The 17,040-nt window shown below is 43.3% G+C and overlaps 1 long non-coding RNA gene across 12 annotated transcripts in view; it reads left to right on the top strand.

The window, feature by feature from the left end:
• The window catches only part of LOC128073569 (uncharacterized), a 108,662-nt gene extending 94,929 nt beyond the window's left edge, over window positions 1-13,733 (top strand). For 8 of the 12 annotated variants that reach the window (XR_008202768.1, XR_008202763.1, XR_008202762.1 and 5 more), the window contains 2 exons: window positions 8,678-8,779; window positions 9,647-13,733. This is a non-coding gene — a long non-coding RNA (uncharacterized LOC128073569). Of the gene's footprint in view, window positions 1-8,677; window positions 8,910-9,646 lie in introns of all 12 variants that reach the window. The other 4 variants (XR_008202765.1, XR_008202766.1, XR_008202773.1 and 1 more) reach the window with 4 other exon arrangements.
• Window positions 13,734-17,040: the final 3,307 nt, after the last annotated feature.

Here is a 17,040-nt window from a genome sequence, read left to right on the forward strand (position 1 = left end):
GAAAACTCTATTTCTTTTGTGCTTCTGTTCAGGCCAGCTTTATGCTGCTTCTCCTTTCAGACAGATGTGCAGATTCACCTGGCTCCTGCACCTTTGGTAGAGTTTTCCTCCTTGAGTTCCGTTGCTGTGAAAACAAAGAATAAGCAGTACTTACTGTGCCTTTCATCTTTATCTGCAGACTCTGCTAAGTCAGCCACCTTCTCCTTGTGGAGAAGAGGAAACTGTTGTTTTGAAAAGGCTTGACTGGGAGCTGAATCTTGCTTCTGTGAGGGTTGGGCTCGGCGCAGAATTCATTAATCTGATGCTCTGGTTTCAACAGGCATTTTTCCTTCCTCCTTCCTTCTCCTTTCCTTTCCTCTACTTGGCTGCTCATCCTTGTCTGGCTCTCCCCCCACCATGCTAGTTATGAACAGAAATGCTGAATAAATTGGACTGGGGAACAGTTCCAGCTAAAAAAAAGATTATTGTATTGGAGGTCCAGATTATATTTCAGCTGAATCACTTCCTTAGGAGACTGCACAAATGTTTGTGCTGGGAAGGCAGTGCAAGAAGCAGGATTGGATGTGAAGTAGGAATGGCTTCAGCTGACAAAAATATCATGACTGCCAAAACCTCAGTCCCAGCAAAGTGCTCTCAGACTGAGGGCGAGTGAGATTGAGATATCAGGTTGAGATCAAGTGACCTGGATAGATTGTTGGCAATGGACCTGCTTTGAGCAGGGAATTGGACTCGGCGACCTGCAGAGAAACCCTTCCAACCTGTATTATTCTGTGGTTCTATGATTCAAACTTAAATCCTGTTTCACACCTCCTTTGGCTTTATAAATTTTGCACTCTCATCCTTTAAATGCATCCATCATGCTGTTCTTCAAGAGCACAAACACAAAGCTAAGATCAATACTATTCAGTGGAGGCAGAGGCCCTTTGACCATTTGGTTTACTGAACATAGTAAAAGTCACATCCCATGCACCCCAGTTTTCCTTAGTAAGAGGAGTATAATTGTGACTTTATTTTTATTTGCTTTATCTTAAATAAGAATTGCAAATGTGGTGCTGAGTGAATACTGTTGTGTTTGGATTTGTTACAGCTTAATTGTAAACAATGAGAAAGCTGAAAAGTGTTGTCTAGGCAGAAGCAGTAGATAACCTCCTGGCTGTTCTATTGTCAAACTCTGCTACCTGTGCTTCTGAGCCTATTCCTGCATGGCGAGTGGCAAAGCAGGCAGTGTCTTTGTGGTGCAGGTCTACCCCTGGAAGCCATTGTTTCTCAGGATCACTTTCTCAGGGCCCCTGTATGCTGGTAGAGTGGATAGCATAGCTTTGTTGAATATATACCTCTATTTCCTCTTTTAAAAGAAATAAATAAATAAATAGTATGGACAAAAATGTATGTGGAAGGTCTAGTTCTAAACTTTTACAATGGTTTAAGTGAGAAGCAACTCTAACTATGCAAAGGCAACTGGAATGAATCATGTCCAAGATATTATGTATCCAAGTGGGTATTTGTAAGAAATGGCGTAAGCCAATACAGATTTACTTATTTGACATCTAGAACACTGATGGATTCAAAGAAGAGGAATAAATACTCTGTAATACATGACTCACCCCATTCTAGGATGGACATACAGATTAATTCAGATGAGTTGTACTTTAGAAGTGCCTCTCCATTGCACTAAAAATGTTATCTAGACAACTAGCTCAGTTTTGTTTGTTTACCTTAAAGACATCTGAAGTTTTAGTGAGATGAATATCACCCCCAGTTTTCTGCAGGCCTACCTGGTGTCTGGGTCTAACATGGGGAAGTGAGAGCCTCATCCTGGTACCAACATGAACGTGTTTAGGCCTTCTTGGATTTGATCCGTACTGAAGACAGGGGCTTGTGGTGAGAAAAGAAAGACAGAAGCATAGTGACATGCAGAGCCATGCTGGAGGGCATCAGCTGTGCAGGGTCCTCATGAAGGATATCATAACTTGGGGAACATACATCCAGGGTGACGTGCAAGAGATTGCTCATAGCTGGTGCTGCCCAGACAGAGGGCCTGTGAGTCCTTGAAAGGCAAAAAGAAGCACCGCAGTAAGATGCTCTGGAAGAGAGATACTCCCAAATCTTCTTACAGCAGCTCTGCCTGCATTTCTTGCCTGCCAGTAAGTACTGCCTCTGACAGAGAGTGGCACATAAGCTGCATTGCTCAGAAGCCGACAGCAAATTATTATCTGCAGCATGTAAGATATATTTTAGAGGAACTGTGTTTCAGAGAAGTATTGTGGAGGGCCAGGACCCTATCGGCAGCTCAGGAACATAGTCTGAACAGGAATTCCCTGGAAGCAGACCTGATCCCAGTTGAGATCTCCTGCCAGTTGGCTCCCTTCTCCCTGCCTGCACAGCTGTTCATATTGCTGCGTGAGAGACTGGGCTGGGAAACTGATGGCACAGAGGTATAACATGTTCTTTATTATTTTGCTGTGTTGTTTTCTGTCTTAAGTGGCTCTGCTGCCAGATGTCCATGATGCGGTTCAAACATCAACCCTTGCTCAGAGCTTATTTTTCAAGGCTCAGCACAGCCTATTGCAATGAATAGCTCTTGCATTGCTTAAAAGAAATTTGTCAGCATCATTTATACAAATAACATGCTTAGTGAATAGGAGATACCAGGAGATACCAAGCCTGCCAGGTATCTTGCATTTGTCCCCCCGAGCTTTCTGCTCGTGTCCTTTCAAAATCATTCCCCACGGCCACCCTTTTTCTGGCCCTCAGAAAATATACTATGCAACAATGAGCCCCTTCTCCTTTGAGTCCAGTGAGCTGAGAGACAGTCACAGCACCTTTGCTTACCATCAGTGACTTCTTGGAGAGATTGAAATCAATCCTCAAGGAGGACTTGCTCTTTTAAGGAAAGTCAGTAAGCTTTTGCTGTTTACTGGTTGGCATATGTATTGGTCATTTGAACCAGAGAAGGCAAAACCCCTTGGGCCTGTAGCCCAGGACTTTGTGAGTTTATTTGGGAATGGCAGACAGCTTGCTATCCCCAGCTCTGTGCTTCGTCCTGGACATGTAATGTGCCTCTGAATCAGCCACTGCATCACCTTGGTTTACATCATGGTTGCATTCTGTGATATAAGAAGGCTGATTCATGTTGATTCACCAGCAGCTCAAATGTCGATGTGGTTTGGGCAGGGCAGAAAGCAGGGGATCTTTCACCTTTTATTCCACCTAAGGAATGAGAATCTTCACTTGCATCCCTTAGCCAAATTTGAATATGGGAAGATTCACTGTTCTGCAGAGCTTTGCTGGCAGTCTTTATTGTTCTCTTCTTCCAGGGACTGTCTGAGATCTGTGATTGCAGGAACATGATGGGCTTGGGCTTGCTGGCAGCCTGTCCATGTCTGCAAGTAGACCATCCTCTGTATTTCTTGTTGGCTCATTGAGACTCATCCTTGAGGATTTTCCTTCCTTTGCCTTTCTTTTCCGCATCTTTAAAAGGGTTCTAACCCATTCCTGTCCCCTTTAACCACTCTCACTGGAGCTTGAGAGTGCTATGACACAACTTAAAAAACACTACAAAATATTCCTTCATTTTCTGCACAGAAGCTGTGGACAGAGTGCTGGGTTATTAGGTACTGCAGATAAAAATATTGCCCTTTGTGTGCAGGAGGCTTCCTAACAGCTGAAAAATCTGCTTTCTGACCTGCTGGCATCCTACTCTGGGCAGAGCTACGCCAAGCAGTTCTCAACGTCAATACACCACTCTCCTCCTTCTTCTGCCATTCATTTCCATCCCTGCTGCATCTCCCAGCTCTGTCTTTATGACAGTGTAAGAGGGGGAGGTCTAGAGAATTTGTTCTGAGAGGCCTAAGTGGATGGTGTGGCAGGGCAAAAAGAATGGCAAGAAAGGTGGACTTTGTGGGTCCAGGTAAATGCTGTTGGAATGGAGACAGAGGTAAGAGGAAGCTTTGTTTTGGAGCATATCAGGGAAGACTCACTGAAGGAACAAGTCATATCTTTTGTTAGATGCAGCTAAAAAGCTCAGATGTACTTCTAAGCACACCAACTTTCTTGTTGAATTGGAGGAAAAAATCAAAGGCAGCTCTTCCTCAAGGGTATGTTGAGAACAAGCCTTCCTTATGCAGTCTCTGCTCAGAAATAGGTTTGACATCCTCTTTAGTTCCTAGAGTTCAAACCAGTTTAACATCTTTAAACACTTGCCTGTTTGTTATATAGCCAAATCCTGCTCTGCTTTCTCCAAAATTAGCAGAGCTTCTGGAATAGTAGAGCTGACCAGGATCAGTCCCTTCCTGTTGTCTTTGTGCACAGTTTCCCCTGATGTTTACTGGATAAACTGCCTCAAGCTAAATATGTCCATCAGTGTATGCGTTAGGCTCTGTCCCAAGGCTTGCCATGGTGCAAGCACTGTGTGAAGGAAGTCTCGTAGCATATGATAACATACTACCTTCGTGTTTCTAGTTCACTGAAGGGTAATATGGGATATGATTTCAGGGCAGACTGCTGATTTGCAGCCTCTTCAGGAAACTGTAATGTTCACTTAGACACTATCCTTAGCCTGAATACATTAACTCACTGCTGAAAGGATAGCCACAATTTCAGTTAATTGTACAGTTGCTGGGAGCAATAAAAGAAGGAAAAGTTTCTCATTGTAGCTGGTCCTCCCACTCATGGGATCCGCTGGTCTCATATCCTTGCTGTCACACCACAAACCAATGGGGACAAAACAATATTTTTGGCTCTTGTTTGAGTTGGAGGAGGTGGGGGAAGGACTTCTTTGTATTCTGTACAGCTTTATTGAGCAGTATTGTTGTATTTTGCCACACTTTTCAAGTGTTTCCCAAAAGATTACCAAATCTATCCTGAGAAATATCTGTGGTTTATTTTGCTTTATTTTGAAAAAAGAAGTTGAGATAAAAAGAAGTGAAATTGAGAGAATTCATGCCAGGGTTTTCTGGCCTTGGGTTTTGGCTTAGCTTATTAGAATCTGTTAAATGGAAAGTGAGCTGTTGAAAAGTCTGTTTGGCAAAATGCAATCAAGTGGTAATGTTTCCAGGCTTTTTCCTCCAATTTACAATATAGGGCTGTAGAACAGGTAACCAGGAGGCATTATGCCACATCAGTCCTCAGATCTGGAGAGTGAGATAGAGAGAAATATGCTGTTTGCCTCTGAAATGCTAGCATTTGATTCCAAAGGATCCCTGAGCTCGTTGCTGATAGGAGGAAGCTCTTACTCAGATGTGAGGACACTGTCTTGGAGATCAGGGTCTTGGCCTCAAATTCAGGCAAGAATTAGATATCATTGTGCATAGAATTTTCCCCCAGGCATCTGTGAGGGGCTGGGAACCTCAATAGCTCTGTGCCTATTCACTTCTCTGATAAGGGGTTTCTCCAGGCTTTTGGGGCGGGGGGGGGGGGGGACGAATGCTGATGAAAGCAAATGCCAAAAATGTGGAAATAGATTAAGGCCAGCAAAGCTTAAAACAGGAGATTTTTCCCTCTTCCTCCTTGCAGTCAGCCATTCTTGTTCTTACAGAAAACAAGAATTTGTGTGACCTTGTGGCATACTAAATTGGAAAAATTGCTTTTTTTTTTTTTCTTTCTCCCATGGGCTGTTTTTCAGTTGGATCAGTTCTCTGATCTGCTTCACCATGTGGCTGCACAAATATTTATGATGGCACAGTACAACAGATGATCTGGGCTGGGAGATGATGTGGGAGTGGGAGAAAGCAGGAACTGCTTCACTGGAAATTTTGCACACATGAAAGAATACCAAATTGCAGCTGAAGGAAGAAAGGATTAGAAGTGGGAAGACACATAGGAGAAGAGAGTTGAAGAGTATACGTGATTCCCCAGAAAGGAAAACGTGGCTTAAAATGCCAAATGGTGCAACTACAGGAGGTGAAGATCATTTCCAAATAACTCAGTCTGCAGGTAGTTTAGTATTTCACCCAATCTGGAACTTCACCTGGAGGGAGCTGGGAAGCAGAAGATGGACTTCGTGGGCCAAAACAGCTGCAAAAGTAGTGGGTCTGCATGGACATGACCCCTGCACTTCCTAATGAGCTGCAAGATCTGAAGGGAGATCCTATGGGACAATATGACCCACAGATTTATTAAGCAATATTTTCCCTCTGGGTTGCTTGCAGTAGCCTTTTGGGCCCTTCATGCTGCAGTGGCACAGCACTGCAGTGGCCAGGCCCTCACAGCAAGATGATGTGCAGCCTTCTGCCCTGCCCATTGTCATTGTGCACCATGCTTTCTGTCACTGGGCATTTGGGCTTGTCTGGGTTAGGACAGGTGCCCTGTCTGTATCTGTCCATACTCCCCAAAATGGACTTGGCTGTAACTTTGGATGGCCTCTGGCAATTGCTTCAGTATATCTAGATTTTATGCCAAAGCATTCTATTTCCAAAGCATCCAGCTGGAAGAGAGAGAAATGGGGAACTTTTGTTTTCTGCTTTTTGAGGCTCTACTGTGTTTTTATAAAATGCTTTGAAGATATTTCTCAGTCCAAAAGGGAGCTCAAAGCACACTTCATTATTAAGCTAATGCCATTGCTGAGTCTATTCGAAGGATCACAGCAATATGTGTGCTGAAAGGCCTTGCTGGACAGGATGGACAAAATGCTGGGCTGCATCTCTGCTGCAGTCTCAAGCATCAGTTGATACTTGCTCTTTTTCTCCAATACCCAAGTAACAGTTCAGATACGTCCAACCTGATTTTGAACCTGCTAGCTCAGCAGTCCAGGTATAGGGAATAAAGAGTTCAGCAGAAATGTCCTGTCAGAACATTTGGATAATGTGAGCAGCACTGAGATACGTGGCACTGCAGGTTGATGGTTGCTTCTGCCCCAGAAGACCAATGTTTGGATCTTTTCACATTGTTGTAATGGACTGCACTTCTTACATACTACTGAGATAAGTTTTCCCTGTTTACAGCTGTCTGCCCCACTATTATGTACTGTCTCCCAGGTATAGATGAGACAAGGTGAGGGCATTTCTGCTCTGTGCTCAGTGTCACAGTCGGATGGATTGTGTGCAAATACTCTGAATCTGGACTAAATACCATATCTGATTTCGTACAGCAGTTCTTGTGTGCATGTTCCCAGGGACACATGAATAGATTCCTTTTAGAAACGAGGCTTATCCAAATGAGTTTTCATTTTTCACTGGCACTTATTTCAGAAAGTACAGTTTCAGTCAGTATCTCCCTATCTTTTCAGTGAATGATGTTATTATACCTCCACCTCTTGAGAGGCTCTCAGGATCTGTAGTGAGATCAAAGATGTCAAGTACTCTCTGATCTTCATTAAAAGGGAGAGGCAACAGGGATTGGGCTGGCTCATGCAGTGGAAAGATCTTTTAAAAATCTTGGTCTCTTCAAGCTTCAATAACAAAGCAATCATAGAATGACTTAGATTGGAAGGGACTCCAGAGATCATCCAGTTCCAACCCCTTGCTGTGGGCAGGGCTACCACCCACCAGCTCAGGCTGCCCAGGGCCCCATCCAACCTGGCCTTGAATGTCTCCAAGAGTGGGGCACCCACATCTTCTCTGGGCAGCTGTGCCAGTGCCTCACCACTGGAGCAATGACCCTAGTGTGGCTAAAGGACACAGAACAGTGCTGCAATCAGACACTTTAATTGTTTCTTTCTTTTGCATTTGGGGAGCAATAGAAATTCTGTGTTGCCCCTGTGCTGAGCAGGGTGGCAGGAAACCTGATGTTCCCATCAAGGAACATCCCAAGGAGTAGCCTTGGGAGCAAGTTTGTAGCTCTGTCTGCTGCAAGCTGAAGGGCAGCACCACTGGGCTTAAAAAGCAGTGGATGAATAAGAAGCAAAAATACCTCTGTAGCAGGAGGGGATGTTTAGTGCTCCAGTGCCCTGCTCTGGGCAGGGAGGTAGGATGAGCCCAGGCTGCAGGGCACTGCCCTGCCTGCCCATGGGAGCCCCATCCCAGGGCTGTCTGTGGGTCTTTTCCAGCTTGCACTCGGAGATGTGAATACATCTAAGCTGACTAAAAATATTCTTATCTATTATTCAATATCTCTTCATCTTTCACCTTGCTGCTGGGCTGCTTTGTAAAACTTTAACAATAAGCTCATTTGATTGAAGTGCAGATAAGGAGTCAGCTCCTGTGTGCAGATTTTTGCTGGAGAATGGTTCGTGAAACCCATTGGGTCTGTCTGCTAGCTTCAAGGCCTATAGACACTGCCATACTGCCAGGAGAGAAAGCTTTGTTTCCACAGAAGTTTCAAGTTCATGATATAAGACAAACATACTATTGAGCCTTTTTTTAAAAATATATTTTGCAAAAGCACTGAGCTAGACTCCAATACCCAGGAACACCAAATGAATGTTCACTCATCTGAAGCAATGTTCTAAACAAAGTGTTTTCATGACAATGGTTTTTTTTTTTTTTTCAATTGAATGATTCTTTTTCATCAGCATCAGAATGTTTGGTGAATGTATCTGACAGTGTTTTGTTGAGGAGTGCATAATAGCCACGTGTTTGAAGATGAGAAGAAACTGGGGAGTTACCTGATGTTAGAGGAGAGTGCTGGAACAACTCTCCCCACTGCCATACCAGTTTAGATATTATAACACAGTTCTGGTTTTGGAAACATGCAGATTTTTTTTTCTTTCTTCTTTTTTTTTTTTTTTTTTTTTTTGCAGGAAAAGGCAGTGCACTTTTCAACATGACCACAAAGAGGAGTTGCCATCTCTAGCCTTACTCAGCCTGAACGTGTGCTCCATGAGAACATCTGTCTCATGAAGGTGCTTATTCAGGAATGGTAGTGGAAGCCCCATTCCAATCCATGGTGGTAGTATTTATAGTCCAAAATGTCAATCCTACCCAAATTAAGTGATTTCACCACAAAGTATTTGACTGGATGCCCTAGTGTAGGTAGATGGATCTTGGGCACCTACTGCTGCTTTTGCCACTGTGGTGGTAGCTGTGGTTGTGGTGTGTTCTTCACTTGTACCAAAGAATTGCTTTTGCAGATCCTTCAGATCTACTGTGTAAACAGTATGGAAAAGTAAACCATTCGTATCATCTATGTTCTCCCTGAATCCTGATCCTAAAGGAAGTGATGTTAAAAAACATTGGGGGAAAAAAAAAAGTCTTCTTAATTAAAAATTAATTTGAAATCTTACTAAGCCTCTTTGGCCTTAGCTATACTGAGAAACAAACAAACAAACAAACAAAAAACAGCACTAGTTTTAAAACAGTTGTGTTTAATAACATGATAATTTGTCACAAATTTCTGCCCTTGCCCATTCCAAGGACAAAATGAAGTTTAACACTGAGATAGTTAGAAAACATTTTACCTCATACATTTTAACACTGCATTTTCCCAGTATAGTGCTGGGTTTAGGTATTCTAATTTTATCTTTGGTAATTGGTTCCTAATTTTATTGTTGTGGCTGTTGCTCCCTGAGGGCGTTTGGAAATGAGATTCAGCATTTAAAAAAGAAACCCTAGCTGAAACAGACTTTTAATAATGAAATCAATGAAAGAAGCATTCCTAACTATAAAACCTGAGCATAGATACATAAATAATTGTTACAATTTGTTTAGTGCTGATTTTCCACCCTGTTGCATTTAACCATTCTTATTGTCCTGTCTCTTATTCTGCGCAGATCTGCAAAACTCCATTCGGAATGGCTGATGGATGGCATTTTTTCAACCAAAGTGTTTTTCAGATGTGGTACAGTCCACAGGAAGCCTTTTGAAATAGAAGAGGACTGTGGAGGCCAGCACAGCATTATGGTGTTGTGACTAAGGAGCTGTTTTGAAGAATGAGAGATATTTCTTCTGATAGAGCAATAGATGATACTTATCCTTCTCTTCTGTGGGAAATCTGGTGGTTCCAAATGGGACGAGGTATGTCTGTGGGTCTCTGGGTTTCCCACTGGGATGGCCAGGTGCTCCCATCCCTGGGTGCCCTTCTCCACATCAGCAGAGAAGATCAACAGTGACGTCCGTGGGGATTGCATCTGCAGACCTCTCCATTCCCATGTCTGTAGATTACTCAGATAGGATAATGTGTTTAAAAAAGGATTATCTTGCTGGGTCTTGTTTGCCAAATATCAGCCTGGAGCCAGTTTTTACAGCTGAGTTACAATGACCTGATAGCAGCGTTTATGATAGAAATTGTGCCAACTACTTGATTCCAGCGGCGCGCTGGTCCTTTAGTCACTGGAAGACTTTGCTGTCAGAATCACTTTTTATTTTGCAGATGGGAATATGTGTGGTGAATAGTGCTTGGTGCCTCTCAGCACAGAGGCTCCATGCTGGTTAGTGGTTAGCCAGCCTCACAGGCAGTGCCTGCAAGCATCCCCACGCAGCGCTGCCAGGAACAACAGCGGCTGACGCTTGCACAGCACTTTTCCTCTTTGGGCTGATCACGGGACACACTGCACATGAGCTGTGGGTGCTGCAGAGCTGCCACTGTGGCTTTCTGGCAGCCCAGGGCAGGAGGGGTCATGGTGGTAAGCAGGACATGTGCTGCCCACCACTCCTGCATGTGCCCTTGAGTAGGGGACACAGGCACCATTGCTTCCTGGGGATCGCTACCAAACTGCCTGTCTGAAGACTGGACTCCTTTACCCTATGGACAGACATATCTTTATAGGGATAGTTTTAATTCACCTGGTATAGCACAACAGTTCCCTCAGCTCTTTTTACTACTTTTCATGTCACTGGGGCAGAGAGTGGGAGTTTGTTCCTTTAAGGCGAATAATTTTTAATTCTGATCTGATTCCCCACCCTTGAGGCACTTTTGGGTAAAGAATACCAAATATGCAAAATCATATCATGTTTTTACGGTGGAGTTACTAAGCCTCATTCACTCCTGTGTCCTCATGCCAAAAAAATTCTGATGAGGCAACCCCACGACAGGGGGGTTTGCTCTGGTGGAGCTGCAGAACAACCATTCTGTGGATATGCCCTTGGGATACTGAAAAGCAACAGCCTTGTGTGTTGGTATGGGCAAAGCTACCTAGAGTTTTGATGAAAAGGAAAATGTATTTGCTGAGCCACCCTGAGTAACACTGAGCAACTTCTGCAGTACTGTGGTTGTTGTCACTGGTTGGGTTTGAGCAGCTCGTAGTCACGTAAAAGAACATGAGAAATGACATTGTGATCTGAGACCTCTGAGCTTAAGTTGGTGATACATTGCCTGCTTTTGGTTAAGCCCAGTATGAAGGAAATTGCTGCTGGTTGTGTTTCATCAATGCACTGACAAAAAGGGTTGCATTTATGTTTTCCAGAAAGTTGCTGAATCACATCACTGTGTAGAATATATTCCTCAAATTGTCTCTCTCCAATTTCCAAAAAGGAAAAGGAGAAAAAAAAAAAAAAAAAAAAAAAAAAAAAAGAAGCAGAGCTGTATCAAAAGATGAAACATTATAGGGGTTAGTTAAGGAAAAGTAATTCTATCTTTTTAAAAAAAATCTCAAGCTGCAATGCCTAGGAACTGAGGGGCAGTGTTCCTTTTCTCTGTTACTGCTGCATGACCTGTGCTTAACTATAAGTATTGCAGTCTTAAAGCCTGCTCTTGCTCCCCAGGAGACGAATGCTACAGCATTCTTAGACCTTAGTGTGTGGGGGGAAGAGCTCTCAGTATAATTTCATGTATAAATATTGTATGCTCTGTGCCTGTTAAGTTTTTACAGAAATGGAAGTTAGCTGGTGCACACTCTGGTGGCCAGTCCTTCTACATGGAGAATTCACAGGGATGACACAGTAAATTACACTTGCGGATCTGCCATGCATTATGCACCATTTTCTCCTTTGCACATTTGTTATTTCTAAGATGAGAAAGCATAGGCCTCTCAGTTAAGCTTCTTACAAATGTCTTTACTCCCAAACCTACATCTTTCAGTTGCCAGCCTTTTGATCTTAAAGGCTGAATCTCCGTTTGTTTGGTAAGATCCACTTTCTGTTAATTTTTTCTGCTCACAGCTCCCTATCTGTTTCAAAAACGAAACAAGAAGTCCCATCATTCTGTCTTTCCTTGGGCTATAAAAACAAGGCAAGGTAAGGCTCTTGGCACAGGTTTGTATTACGCTTAGCAGAGGCACCCTAGGCTGGGCCTTCTGGGCTGAACCAATAACTACCAACTTTCTGTACCTATAATAAATGTATACATGGGTTGAAGGTTTTTATTTTTATTTTTATTTTTGTATGTATGTGTGTGTGAATTAGAATGGACGTAATGTTTGATTTGTTGAAATTTGGACATATAAACAGTAATCACAGTATCACAGTAACTGATATTTTGGTGTTTTCTGTCTTCTGAATGCAATTTTAATACTGATCCTGCTTCTCTAATGTTATCTGTGACATGCAGTTGTGCATTTTCTAGTTATTCTGATTGTTCAGCAGGCAGCATACTGCATTCTTGCCTTCTAGCTAGTGCTGTATTGCTTTGGCTGTAGGTGTCAGAAGATGAAATTCTGCTAAACTTTGAAGAAAGGAGGCTGAAGCATTAGGACATGCCAGCGACTACAGAAGAGAGAAAACAGTAAGTGATTCTTGATTTCTTGCAGGGCTCGGGTGTGAACTTGAACATAGGGCAAGGAGGAAAGGAAGGGAGACGTAGCTGCAATCCTCTTGCCCAGGCCTGGGCAGGTGGGTGCTGCTGCTGCTCCATTCCTTTGCAGGGTAACCTGATCAGGCCCTGGGATTGCTCCCTAAGACATGATCGTCCTCCACCTTTGGCTGTCCTTCCCTCAGGGCTGTTCCTTAAGGCTGAAAACCCGTCACAGAGAAAAAGCAGGCGGCCTGCTCCCTCTATAGGCTTTTCTGGTTGTTGCTGCCGGGAACTGGCTGCCTCAGACGATGAGAGCTGCATGCGTGTTTTGAAAGCTGACAAAAACTCTTACGTGAGGTGTATTCTGCATTTCTTTCACATGTTTGCGTGTTTACATGTGTAAATGTGTATATGCACGTGGATTCATGTTTGTGTATTTTTCATGTTGTTTAATGGCTGTACATGTAGTCATATACATGTAGCTACTTCCTCTGCTGAAGGAACATGTATGAAGCAGTTTTTACTGTTCAGTCTTGTTTCTTTTTGAACCAATGCATTATCCTTTTTGTTTGTGAGCTATCCGTTTGATGACTGTGTAACCATAACGCTCTTTCAATTGCATTCTACCTTTATTAAGGGAAGAGATGCTGTCTGAAGCATGGCACACTTCCTCTCCAGCGCCTGCTCTCCTGACTGCACCAGCACCGCAGTTCTTGATGCCATTCTGATAACAAAAGCAATCTGGATTCAGAGCATCCTCTTCGTTGTGTGGATCAGCCCAGGGAGCCGCCGTGCAGCCCCCTCCCAACAGAGCTGCGTGGAGGGAGGCAGGGTGGGAGGCAGGTGTCCTCAGGCAGCTATTGAAGCTGGGTGCCCCTTGCTGCAAGCGCAGCTCCCTGCCTGCTGCTGGCGTGGGTAGCAGAGGGGATTCCCCTGTGGTGTCTGAAACAGCGCTGCAGGGAAAGATCCAACACATCCGTGGGTTATGTATTAACAGTCAGTGATGACCTTCTGCAGGGTGGGGGAGTAACTGTCTCACTGAAGCACTGGTAGAGAAGTGGCAGTTTTTCTGCTATGCAGAGCACAGGTATTAGCACCTAGCAGAAGGCTGTCAGGCAATTTCCATGCAGTGATACTGTTATCAATTACTCCTTACTTTTAAAAATGTGAATAAATTGTTCTGAAGTCTATGGTACTAAATAAATGGCGGTAAGTTGTGGGGAACAGAAGGGAGACAACAGGAGAAGTTTTAACTAAAACACTGAAGGCACTTCCAAGGAAGCATTTGGAGAATAACACACGAGTTTTGCTTACAGAGAAAAACCTTAGCAGTCATTCCATGCTGTGCTCATTTTCCCTTCACCAGGTCTGACCTTGTTCTGTGTTGAATGCAGTCTGCTGCAGTGGGGGTTATGGACTTTTGTCACTTATAGCACAGACGATTTGCTTTAACTTAAGCTTAAAAGTAAAGCCATGGCAGGATGGCAAATCACACCATCAGTTGAATGAGTGACAGTTTATTTGTCTTTGGAGCTTCTGATGAACGCAGAAGTAGTAATGAAAGAAAAAATAAAGATAAGTTACATAAATATCTCATGTATGAAATCTATAATGGTCTTTTTATGTGGAATAAATTGCTTTCCAGTGGTTACATGCATAGTTATACTGAGGATGATTTCATCTGGTGTCCATTGTGCACTGTGCATAAATTCAGAAGACGTTTTGAGTAAAGATGATACTTTCACAGAAGAGCTTCCTTTTGGTATATATATTTCACTATTTAGTTAAAAGAAATCCTGGCCATGTTTTAATTCAATTATTTGGTCTCTGGTGTCATTTTTTGACCTTCAAATACAGATACACAAATCTTTGTTTTCACCAAAATATCATCTTTTTGATTTTTTTTTTTTTCCAAAGAGCTTCTCAAATGAGTTATTTTCATTAAATTGGATTGGATTAAATTATATTTGCATTAAATTGGATGATTGGAATTGTATTGTATGAAGTTTGTGTAGCCAAGGCTTTAAGTGCCCTTACATAATTAATATGAAACAAAATACCTGTGGTGTTTTTCTGTCAGGAACTCAGCTGGATGGACACCTGCTGAGACTCTTTTCCACTCTGTCAACATGGGAAGCGCACACTCTGTGTTCAGCAAGGTGAGATAAGAAGGGATTTGGCTAACTAAAGGCTTGTAATAAATATCAACCAGCACAGGAGATTGAAGGTGGACCATGATGAGGGCAGGGTAACAGCTATAATGTAGTCTGGGAAGGAAGTGCTAACATATAGGGAGATGAGGGCTGATATGGAGCTTGTCTGCCCCTTGGAGTTGCTACCACAGGCTGGTAGCAACTCATCCTCCCCAGACTGCTTCAAGGAAAAGAGAGGCATGAGTGGTGGAGAAGAGGATGAGTCATTTTGCATAAATAGCTGGCGCTGTGGCAGCCAAGGAGGAGAAGGGTGAAAGGCCAAGGGGAGCCAGGATGAGGTCAGAAGAAAGGATAAGTAAAAGCCAGGGATGAATGACACAGGGTATCTATTAAATTGGTGGAGTCCAGGATGTAAAGGTGGTTAGGGATAGTGTGGGGATTGTGTTTGGATGCAAGGGCACTCACTGTATGTATCCTTGCAGTGCAGACAGTGAATTCCAGAAGTCTGTCATTCATCGATCTTGGAACTGCTGCCAGTTTTCTGAGTACAGCATGTCCAAGCGATCATTACGTGACTGCAGTCAGAAGCATGCAGAACAAGCTGCCTTTAAGTCATATGTGGACAGGGGAAAGAGATCATCCGTGACAATTTTGATCAATGTTAAAAAAAAAAGCAAGCTTTGTACTTTGCTATAAATTAAACTTTTGTTGTGACGAAGAGGCAGCAGCATCAACTTCTGCTCGCTAGAATTGTCTTGCATGCAGGCTTTGACAATACCATTTCTTTTCAAAAGACATGAAGAAATTCTAGCATTAGCTCTCAGACGGTTGTGTCATCATGCTCCTCCATTGCACCACACTGTGTCGCAAAGAGTGCCTTGCACTGCCAAGCTACCCACTCTGGGAAAGGAAAGGCTTGGGAGTGGCAGATTATTATACACATGATGTCATTTCAAAAAGGGATAGAAGGATGAGAAAAGTTATTGTAAACTTATTTTCAGCAACAATATGGTTCAGATAAGAAGAAATCCATTATTGTTGTCCTCTTTACCAGTTCTACCTATAACTGTTCTCTTTTTGTTCAGAAGAGGCAACAGCACTGACATCAGAAGGCACAGACGTCCCGTGCAGCATCAGCCAGTGGTGCTGTGCAGATGGCATGGGGCTGCACGCAGGGGTGCCTGCGGCTCTGAGGCAGAGGAGGGAGCTGCAGCCGCTGCCAGCAGCCAGTTCTGGTGTCAGACTGTGCAAAGTGGGAATCAATGGCACTGCTGCAGACAGAATTCTCATTTGTTTCTTGCTTGAAGAGAAAAAGCACTGCAGATGCGGGGACAGGGACAAAAGTAGCCAGTATTTCCTCTCTTCTCTTTCTACATGCTAATCAGCCACACTAATGGGACATTGGCTAATCTCTCTGGCTTCTGAATTGAAAGAAGAAGATGCTCCTCTTCCAAGCAACTAATGAATCATCCCTTTTAGTGCATAGCATGCATGACTGCATTGTTAAAAGCAGTCTTAATCGCTCACTGAGAAAAATGATATCAATCGTTTCTCCCCTTTAGAGATGTTGTTAACTGTGTGCCTCAGGAGCTCTGACTCAGCCTGTGTGCTGTGGCAAGCCCAGAAACTACACTAAATTTTTAGCTGGTGATTGGAGCCCCCTGAGTCTTATCCCTTTTGCCTTCCTAATATGGCTATAGTTGAGGAATAGTGTAGATTTCTTGGTTTTGTACCTTTCTATCAATCTCTGGTCGGGTAGACTTAGGCTGGACTTGACACTGAAGTTCAAAGAAGAGAACGATTTTTGGTAGGCAACTTAGTCCTGGCCAGAGAACAGGGCCAAATAGTTTCTGAGCTGATAGAATCCCTCCATTTTGCCCTCAGTTCTGCTTGTCTGATGGACAAGCTGCACACAGCACTTTGTCCTGCTTTACAAGCATGAGATTGTTAATGGGACAGTGGAGTGAGGCGAAAGAAGTAATACAAGTACATTTAAAAGTGTTTGACAGCTTCTTGGAAAGAGGTTGAATGTGTCTGATGAGAGAAACACATTCACTTGTTGATATCAAGGAACTGCCAGTGGCAGAGCAAACAAAATGATCAGATAAAAAGTTTTCAACCTGATGGGGAAAAAACGTTATCTGCTGTTCTTTCAGATATAGTCAGCTGCACTGATAGAAACACCTGTGTATTCATTCCACAAAAAATAGTCTGATTGTTACCAGTGACAAATGGTCAAGCTTTTAGTTGTCGGGGAATGCAACAATTAAGATTGCCCACACCATCTTAAATCAGCCCTTCTGTATCTGTGCATTACAGACATGAGGGCATGATGTAGCTGAGC

Source organism: Tympanuchus pallidicinctus, unplaced genomic scaffold, assembly GCF_026119805.1.
Source record: "Tympanuchus pallidicinctus isolate F22 unplaced genomic scaffold, pur_lepc_1.0 scaffold8, whole genome shotgun sequence".
In the NCBI taxonomy this organism is placed as follows: domain Eukaryota; kingdom Metazoa; phylum Chordata; class Aves; order Galliformes; family Phasianidae; genus Tympanuchus; species Tympanuchus pallidicinctus.